Here is a 10915-nt window from a genome sequence, read left to right as displayed (position 1 = left end):
ATTAGAGGTGTATTGGGCCTTGTTCCAAGTATAGTTTGAAGAAGCCTCCAACCCTATTGCAAACTGTTCCTTGTGATATGTGCAGACTCCAGCAGAGGGCACCTCATAGCCAGAAGCAACTAGGCTAGGAAATGAACTTTCACAGAAACAATATATACAGAAGGGAGTTGTACATACACTATTAGAAGCATATTTCTCATAGAATAACCACTCCTTCTCTGGCCTCATTATCCTGGTGCTCAAAAGAAATCTGCCTAATGCCTTTAAAAGACGCACTTGGGAACAAAAATTCATAAGACTAAGAACCAGGGACTAAACATTGATCTCCTAGTAATCAGCTTCTCTTCTTCTGCTACATGTGTGTCTGCTACCCCTGAGAATTTCTTTCACCCCCTTTCCTCTGCTGTTTCACTATGTGAAATCAAGTGGCTTCTTGTTAGGATCAGAGACCTGACAAAGAATGCCTTGCATTTAAAAGCTTGTCTAACTATTCAAACTACATTGTTGGTCCAATAAAACATCAACCCTAAGGGCTGGTGCCACTTGCAATGACCATTCCAGAGACCAAACCCTATGCACCTCATGCAGCTGCTGCCTCTACAGCTGGTGACAAAAGTTGGTTCCTTGATGCTGGGCTTGACAATGCCCTACCCAGCTTGGAGGTGTACATAAAAGGTGTTCTCCAGCATCCAAGGACCCACTATCCTGCCAGTTGATGGGGATCTGACACCCTGACTGCTTGATAGAGAGGTCACCCTTGATCCTGGCTACTGGTGTCAGCTCCCATCCTGTACACTAGAATAACCCCTCCTAAGATGTCCACAGTGACCAAGGGGCCATGCTGTCATGGCCCCTTTCACCAGACTGTGGCTAATAACAGCTTCCTGTTCTTCCCTCCAACTCCCCTTTGTGGAATCAGAGGTCTGATGTGTTTTCTGCTTTTGGCCACTGCTGATGGAGGAAGCATGGTCAAGGGTGGGTAGTGGTATGTGTGTACCAATGTTTTCTACCTCCAAATAAAAACCAAACACTAGTGTGGATACTACTGGTCACAAACCTTCCTCTCTGTTGCTTTTCTGATGGTGCGCAGCTGGGAGATGTCCTCCCAGGAAATGTAGCCAGATAATCCAGCCACTCAAAACAGAGAAGCAGCATTTATGATTGCATGCGCAACTCCCTCCCGCTTCTCTCCTCATCCCTGCCTCCCTCCAAGAAGCCAGAGTTCTATTGGCAACTGCAACTTCTTTAAAAGCCCCAGGCTGTCAGCCTGAATCCTTGTCAAAAGCCCCTCCCTGCAACATACTGCTAGAAGGCAGGGTAGATATTTCCAGGCTGCCACAACAACATCCACCACTCCCTTGACAAGTGTCTGTGTTCAGACTTCTTGCTTGTTATTTGCAAAACCCTCACCTAGTTGCCCCACTGCCACCTTCTAGACCACTGGTTCTCAATCTTCAGACTCAAGGCAACCCTCGTTAGACTTGAGGTCCCCATCGGAGAATGCCAGCTCTGAATTTCTGCTTGTTTCTTGACTACAGAAAAATAATAGAGCAATTCTGTTGCAAAGAACTCAGAAAGATCACAGCAGGACAGAATGTGTTTGACACTATGGATTTCTGTTTGAAATCTCTGGGTTTATCTTGTGAATCATGTGTAGGTGTTTGTAGCCTAAGAGTGCTAATATTGTGCAGCATCCCATAGCACCCTTAAAACAATTTCATGACACCCTGGATGCTGCAGCATACTGGTTGAGAATCACCATTCTTGATCATTCCCTGGGTATCAACCAGCTCTACTGCCCAGTCCACCCAACTCATTGACTAAATGATGATAATGACACTCCTTCTTGGAGACCTCCTGCCATATTATCTGACCACTCCTGCCTTGTGCCCCCTCTCCTCTGCATCCAGCCTTCCCAGTTTCACTTCTCAGCAGCAGCTTTCTCTCTCAACTATGAAAGAATAGCTTTTAACCTTTTAATTACTTCCCTCATTATATATCATCCTCCTGGAGCCAGCTGGCCAAAGCATGGAGTGCCCCACCCTCCTGACACAATTATAGTAAATCTCAGCTCTCCTGGTGGCAAGTAATTAAATCCTCAGTCATAACCTGTCCAAAACCCCCTCAAGTCTCCACAGATCCCGAACTGTTGTCAAGTCATGTAGTTGCCCTCTGCAGTGTAGCTAGTGATCATCATCGGGTTCACACACAGCACCCTTTGTAAAATTATTTTCCCTCCCCTCCAAAGCCTCTCACCACAGCATTTGCAGCCAGCATCATAAGATGCTGTAGTAGCATAGCTTTATACTGAAAGGAAAGTCATTGTATTCTGGGACCTGGCTGTTGCAAAGCAGGTTCATTGCAATGAGCAGTGGCAGTCAAAGGCACAAATAGAAATGAACATAGAACCTAACATTAAAAAAAAGGACACAGGGACAAAGATTAGGACTCTCAGAATTAAAACCCATTTTGCTGCCTCAGTGGCAGAGATGGAGTGGGGGACTTGTAACAAAACTTCATCAATGCTTTTCTTTGTGTGGGCAGCATTCTCTTGTGTTCTGTGAGCAAACAGATTTCAGATACTTTTCCAATCTCTCTCCAAAATTTACAGGCAGTGTTGGTTTGATGTTCATCCCAGTAAAGCAGGCAAAGCTCCTCCATTGCTACAGAACTTCTTTTCCCCTTTCTCCTACATGTGTCAGGGTGTTTTTAAGCTGTTTTCAGTGGCTTTGGGTGTTGTCTGCAGCCCAGGCTAGGGATTTTAACTGGGATGTACCAGTCATCCTGCTGAGACTTAAAGCCAGAGATTCCTGGCTAGAGGAACTTGCCTCTCTGCTCAGGGGCAGACTAATCACCACATTTGGGGTCAGGAAGGAATTGTACCCCCTGGTCAGATTGGTACCAGCTGCGGTGGTTCTTTCTTCCTCTGTTGCCAGGGGCATGGCTCTCTTCCTAGGATCTCTTGGGCATATATTAATGACCTCTTATAGAAACAGGATGTTGGCTGTTGTGGTCCCCCTGCTTTCCCTGTGGCAGGTTCAGGTGTTATGTTTTGTGTTGTGTCATAGTTGTCGGTAGCTTATGAAGACTTTAGTTTATGGATTTGTAGGATGGTTTGGATAGGGATGATCCTGCCTCTGGCAGTGGGTTGGACTAGATAACCTCTGGAGATCCCTTCCAGCCTGATGTCCCTTATGATTTTATGATTCTGTGTTTCCAGGACCATGTGGTTCATAAACAGCAAAGCTCTCATTGCTTTTTGTAAATGGTACTGCCTCTGCCACTAGAACAGGTGGACAAGGAAGATGCTTCCAAGCATATTGGCAGGCAAGGAGTTATATAAATGACCAGGTAGCATCTGAAATTAGTAAGCAGTGGTAGCAACTAGATACAGGGCATAACAACAGCATGATAGAAATGAGATGCATGTAAAAAAACTTCTCTCAGCTATGGAGGATGAAACAATGACCAATTGCTAGAATCCTCTCTCTACAGGTCAGACACCTGCAACAGATGGCCCTGCCAGAATGGGACTGGAGCATCAGCTGCAGTGTCGAGGAGAAGACAATTGGCAAACTGGTAGAGTACTCAGAGAAGGGAGCAGAGGTAGTGAAGCACTGGTAGGGGAACCAACATGTCACTTCCACCAGCAGCAAACTGCTTTGGGTGCTAGGGCATTTGGAAATGCACTGAGCGTCAGAGCTCTGAGACAGAACAGCTGAGAGGTCCTCAGGCTTGCAGTGGGAGCTGCTACACAGACTGTCAGATTCATCAGGCAGGGTAGCCCTCCTAAGACACCAACAGCCAGACCCTCCTATCCACAGAACCCCTCACCCATTCTGAGGCATCAGACAGCCTCACAGTGCTCCATCTAGAGGCACCATTTTTACTTTTTTTCCAACCCCCTGACCTTGGTTTATAAAGGAATTTAATATGTTTCTGTATTAAATGTTTTATATTGTTTCTATAATAAAAGGAGGGTGTAACCGTTTGCAAATGGTTCTGGAATCTTTGCTATTGGAATCTGGAATCTTTGCTATTGATACACATGCAGGTGCACACTGCATGTAAGACCCTGAAGCCTGGTTCCCTGCATACCTTTGCTTAAAGTAGTCTGCCAAGGTCACCCATGCATGGAAAGTGCCCAGGAAAGGTAGCAGTGACCCGCTTAAGCATCTGTGTCTGCTGCTCTGCTTCAGCTTCCCATCTCTTCCTCTTGAGATCTCTGTGTACCTCACAAATATTATTCAAGATGCATACAGCATATTCCACAACCATGCAACAGCTGTATCTGGGCCTCAGATGTCCCATCTATCTCAGGTTTTCTCAGACAAAACAGGAGTGGATAGGCAATATTGCATAGATTCAGGGATGCTCATCCCCTTTGTCTCTGACTGGGTTGATCCATGTTCTTCAACTGTTTCAGTTGAAGATAAACTTCTTCCTCCTACTTTGGTCAAGAGACTTGAATTCTTGAGTTCCTTGATGTCCTGCACTTTCCCGTGCTATCCAACTGTACCCCTGGGAGTCCACTCATCCTGCTTTGAGAGAGAAGCCCATTCTATTTATGTATTCCTATGCATGGTGAGGAGGCACATGATGAGGACTGGGTCCCATTGACTGCTCAAATACAGTTAAGGAAATGCCTGTGTAGCAGGCCTCAGGGGTCCACCAGCTATTTCCCAGCCCCACCTCACCTCCAGTGTCTTTCCTGCCTCAACTTTGGTGTTATCTTTTTGGTTTATCAGGGAAGTAGTCCCTGGGGTAGCCTTGCTGGTTCCCTCAATGGCCAGCTCTGAATTTATGGTTATGTCTGCCCCACCTTGGGTCTGTGCTCTCCCCACTCCCACTCCTCCCCTCAAATCCTTCCCCTTTAAAGGAGTTCTCCCTCAGGCTTCCAAACACCTGTTGAGGCTTCAGCTGTCATGGCCTTGGCTCCCTTTTCCCTGGTCGCAACCTCAGCCTTTGCCCACTGTCTAAGAACTCAGCTCCCAGGTATCAGCCTTGATGTGGCAGTAGCCCCTCCTGGGACTCCAGTTTCACTCCACCAGCCTCAGCCACTATGGCTTGGGGCTAGCTTCAGTCACTAATAGTGGGGAGTACCACCCAGGCACCCCCACCCATGGCCATCTCCTCCTCCCCTGTAGCCATCACTCGGTCCTCCAGCAGAAAAACTCTAACACAAAACAACAAGCTAACTCATTTTTACTTAAACATGAACCCCTCTGGGGCTTATGCCCTACTTCTCAGGCTTGGCTTATTTCCTGAGTACCTCTCATGCTGGGCTTAGCTCCTTGCTCCTGCTCTCTCCTGGGAATTCCCTGTACTCCCACAGCCAGGGATCACCCCTTAGGTTAGTCAGAGACCAGATTTATATGCCCAAACCCAGCCTTCTTCCAGTCATGTGACTGGATCTCCTGCACCCAGGGGCCAGATGCAGCTAACTGCATCATTAACCACCTGGCCTTGGCTCAGTCCACCTGGGTTGCTACCACTTGCTGCCCTTTCTAGCCCTGAGTTTCCTGCCCTGCCTCACCTTCCTAACATGGATGGGGGTTCTCTCTTATACCCTGTGAGCAAAAAAACCTGTTAGTGGCCTCCTGGGAACTGCCAATCCATATGAATTGCAGGGCTAGCAATTTTTTCATGGCAGGCCACACTGAACATATGGCCTCACCAGCAGTTGATGTCCCCAGAATGGTTGGTCATGGTGAACCAGTAACACTCAGGTTCACTAGCAGGCAGATGGCTATCACTGCCCGCTTCTTGATGGCTAAGGGAACTCCCCATAGCTCTGGGGTCAGGTCTCTGCAGAGGTCCAAAAATGCAACTTTGAACATTTTGATGCTGCTGGTAGTCATCTCAGGTCTATATAGCACTATCCTCTCCCACCAGTCTAAGCTTGCCTCTCATCCAATATCTGCTGTGCATAAATTACATTTGTTCCCAAGCAATATCATCAGTGTTGGTTTGTACAATGTCCTCATCCTCCTTAAGGTCCCAGGCAGCAGCAAATGGCAATTCTGAAGTATCCAGCATGCATCTGTTCTGAGACTGAAATATTACTGTCTGCCTTTCCTATCCATGGAAAACCAGATCAGACAGAAGGATGAGCAAATGAACGGCACAAAAGCAGTACCAGCACAGATGGTACAGCTATGCCAGCAGAACATAAAACCAGCTCGGAATAATATTATGTCACGTTGTTAAGTGTTTTTTCAAGGTTTCTTTCAGCCAAATAGGACTACCAAAAAAAAGAGCACAGTTCTGAAGGACCAATAGATAGTCCATGCTATGGACTGATGGGACAGTGAGGCATATCCAGTATGGTTGTTGTCCATGCTTGAGGAATAATGTAATGTGAAAAGTCTTATCCATATCTTTTGTGGCAGTAGTGAGACCTAAATAATAGCAGCATCTATTTCAGGAGACCCCAATGAAGCTCAGCTACAACTCGTACTGAGTAACTGCTCATCCAGCGTGGAAAACAAGGACAGCAGTTCATGCACTGAACTGCAATTAATACATTGGGCCTAGGGAGCATACCTGCAGCTGGGCAGGGGAACACCTGTCTGGAAGAGGAGGAGCTCAGAGAATATAAACCTGGGTTCCTGAGGCAGAAGGACCAATAGTGTTCTGAGTTCTGCAAAGGAAAGAGCTCTTGCCAGCCTGAGCTGGCAAAGAGTGGAAGCTGCAAGCCAGGTCATGTACTCCAAGGAGCTAAGAGAGCTAGTGAGGGGCAAGGTGGCTTTGGCAGCAGTATGATGGCCCAGAGGGAACTTTGGATATTTTGTTAGGAGTGTTTTGCTTACATGTATGTTACAGTTTAAACTGGAGGATCAGTTGGTGGCCATAGGGGTGGATAGGAGGCCATGCAGAGGTCCCTGAGTGGCGCTCAGGGTTTTGAGCCCTGCAAAGGGGCAGGGGAGTGACAAGAGACTAAGCTGAAGCTGAGGGGACTAAAGGTCTAGCTGGTGGAGCTGGAGCCAGAGATGGTCTGAAAGGGTTAGAGGTCCAGGCTAGGGCTAAGAGGGCTGGATCCTGGGCCCCAAGAGACAAAGGGAGAGAGGCTGAGGATAAGAAGACCGGCCAGAGTAAGTGGGCCCCAGGCTACAGGCCTACAGCTAGAGCAACCAGCAGACTAAAGCCAAGAGGGCTGAAGCCTGTACAGAAAGGTGAATAGCAGAGTGACACCTGCGATGCATAAATGTGGCTATGAGGAAGGCTGGAGGCCACAATTAATGCCCCTAAGGTGATTTAGTCCCCTAGGGACAGGACTAATGTGAGCTGGGCAGAAAAAGTGGCGAGGAGGTGACCTGAGCCTCACTTCAGGGCCCAGGGGCAGCCTCCCTAAGGATACAAATATCTGTCAAGGTGTGGCAGGTGAGACAAGCAAGGGAAGGTACCTTGAGGAGCCAAGGTGAAGTAGGAGTAGCTTAGCCATGAAGGGGGTGTCACAGCTGCCCTCAGGGGCCAGGATCTGCTACATAGGGTGTTCATAGTGCTGCACATATTGTTCCTTGTCATTATGGCTGAGGGTTCACAATAGCAATCTGAGGGATCTCTTTGATTAATGACAACCTGCAAAACACGGAGGGAAGATCGGACTTAGCAGCCCAGGAGACCCCTTCCAATCCTGTGCTCCTACGTAGCTCACTGAAATTCAGCCTAGACACAAGGCATTGTCAGCACCCTTCACATCTGCCAAATATGCATTCAATAGGCACCCTCACCAGGGCACTGCTAACAACTGAACCCATGTGAAGGTACCAGTCCAGGAAAAATGCACCTGCTTACATATTTTGAAAAAGTCCTAAGAATGTGAGCGCCATGTCCCTTTCTTGACCAGCCAACGTTAATGTCAGTGAAATGCCCCTGGTGATCCACTTTGTCATATAACCATTTCCATGTGTGCACTCAGAAGCAAAGTGAGAGGTGGGCAGATTAAGGTATGTCTCCAGTCCATTGCTACACTGCATTTTGGGAAGCCCACTGTTTCAGAACCCTCTGTGATTTCCTATACATTATACAGAGCCCTAGTCTTGTTCATTGAGGCACACTTGCACATCTTGTACACCTGAGTGATGGCTGCTGCTACCAGATATTTTTCAATACCAAATTGATTTCCACTGACTGACCATGATCCAGGATCAAAGACTTCCAGAGATGAATCACCATTTTGTTCTCTGATGTCAAAGCAGCTTTCATTTGGCTGTCTCTTTCCTGAAAGGGCTTGATTGATATTGGCAAAGAACTCTAGGAATATGGACTTCCACATCCAAAAGTTCTGACATTGGTGTTGCTCATTCTGAATCTGTATCATAAACTGATCCCACCACTCAGTGTTCATTTTATAGGTCCAGAAGCAGCACTCCACCCTATGCATGCGTAGACCACCTGCAGCCCTTGCTGATTTTCCTGCAGTGTCTGTATGATCAATTCCTCCTTGTTTGTCTCATTTTCGTTGCCACATGACTGGTAGCTGAGATAGCTATTGAAGTTCCATACATTTAAAAAAAACAACAAATAAAATCCAAACAGGTACCTGTTTTTAAAGTAGACCTAAGAACTAAAGCTGGCATAACCCTTCTTCAGTTAACTTGTAATTCATTACTGCTATCTATTGCCAGCTCCAGAGGGCGGAGTTAAGGTTCTGATGTGTACTTTATTTCTGCATTTTCCATATTCAGAAGTTTCAGCATGAATGTGTAGATTATTATTGTGCAGTCTTAACTGTGTATTAAGAAGGTTTAGGGCAGCAAATAAACATGCACACAACAGTCCTAGAAAAAAGGCAAATCGCAGTGCGGAGATGTCACAGATGTCACAGATCACAGTCTCTTCTGGGGAGAGCTCTGCCTTGGGACTTCCCAAGAAAAAGTCTTGTCTGGTCTTCCTCTTCTGAGAGGACTCTCTGAAACCAATCCTGGTGTGGCTTCTTGAGGGGCAAGCCTCTGGCTCAACACCTTGACTTCCCCAGTTATCTGTACAGGGTTGCCAACCAAAGAATTTTTTTTAACTGACAATCTGCAAGCTTTTTATAGATTTCATAGATGTTAGCTCTGGAAGGGACCTTGCAAGATCATTGGGTCCAGCTCCCTGCTCAGAGGGCAGGAAGTCAGCTGGGGTTAGATGACCCCAGCAAGGTGAGCATCCAGGCATTTCTTGAACATATCCAGAGTAGGTGCTTGCACCACTTCTGGAGGCAGTCTATTCCAGACTCTGGAGACTTGGACGGTAAAGACGTTTTTCCTTATGTCCAATCTAAAAGGGCTTCCAGGAGTTTGTGACCATTAGACCCTATCTTCCCTTGGGGTACCCTACTGAACAGATGTTCTCCCAATTCCTGATGCACACCCCTTATATACTTATAGGCTGCCAGCAAGTCCTCCCTGAGTCTATGCTTCTCCAAGCTGAAGAGTCCCATGCCTCTCAGCCTCTCTGCATAAGGCCTGCTCTCTTGACCTCTAATCATGCATATGGCTCTCCTCTGGACTCTCTCAAGCTTCCCCACATCCTTTCTAAACTGTGGAGCCAAGAATTGGATGCAGTACTCCAGCTGCGGCCTCACCAAGGCCAACTAAAGCGGGAGGATGACTTCTTGGGTCTTGCATGAGATGCATCGGTAGATGCAAGCCAGAGTTTTATTTGCTTTGCCAACTGCATTGGTGATTCATGTTCACCCTGTGATTAATCATGACCCCCAAGTCTCTTTCGGTCGTGGTGCTAGTAAGTGTAGCAGTGCTGAGCCTATAAGTATGTTGTGGGTTCTTTTTCCCAAGGTGGAGTACCTTGCATTTCTCTATGTTGAATGTTTTACTGTGTTGAATTTTTACTGACAACCAAACTTTTTTACTGACACGCTTTTACTGTCATACGTTTTACATAATGTAGACCTTCTGCCAAGTCTTAGATGACAATAACAAGAACCAAGTTCAAATTCAAGGATTTAATACTAACTTTCTAAAACCGGTTTGAACCCCCACACAGAAACCTGGGAAAACAAATTTTACCTGGGTGTTCTGAAGTGAACTCCCCATTCACAAGCAATGTTAAAACTAAAACAGAGTTTATCACATGGGAAAAGGAATAAACACAGGACCTTAGGGAAAACCTGAGCCATTAAACATTAAGTGAAATGCAAACTGTTAATAGTTTTAGTCTTACTTAATTTCAGCAGTGGTTTTAAACTATGCTGACCCCACTCCAGGGGTCCCTCCATCCTCTGATACCCTGGCAGTACCCCATACTGTGCTGCCCTTAGCCCAGCCCACCTCCTAGCCTTACCCCTGCTGTCCCTGGCACAACCCCCCGCCTGCTGCCTCTCCCCACTTTCAGTCCCACAGCTCTGTCCCAGCCACACTGCCCCTACGCCTTATCCAGTCCAGGGACTCAGACTGCCTGGGGCCACATGGCAACTAGCCATTACAGGCAGCAATGGGATACAGCAGCAGTACATGGCTGGGGAAGGGAGAGAGATATGAAGGTTCCTTGCAGGGCACTGAGCTGCACTCCTACTCAGACACAAAGTGCTGCTGCTCTGCTCTGTCTGTTCATCAGCACTTGCATCCAGCATTATTCTGATGATGGATCTTCAATCAAGCTTATGATTTCTTAGTTTTTTATATACAGCTCATTTTTAACAGACTTTTTTTTTGCAAGAATATATACACACACACACACACACACATATATATATATTCTTGCAAAAAAAGTCTGTTAAAAATGAGCTGTATATAAAAAACTAAGAAATATATATATGTGTGTGTATATATATATATATATATATTTATATATATATATATATATATACACATATATTCTTGCAAAAAAAAGTCTGTTAAAAATGAGCTGTATATAAAAAACTATACATATATAACTCCACCTCCAACTCTACTAAAAACCCGTTACACCA

This window comes from Alligator mississippiensis, chromosome 7 (assembly GCF_030867095.1).
Source record: "Alligator mississippiensis isolate rAllMis1 chromosome 7, rAllMis1, whole genome shotgun sequence".
Classification (NCBI taxonomy): domain Eukaryota; kingdom Metazoa; phylum Chordata; order Crocodylia; family Alligatoridae; genus Alligator; species Alligator mississippiensis.
Note: the sequence above shows the minus strand (reverse complement) of the source record.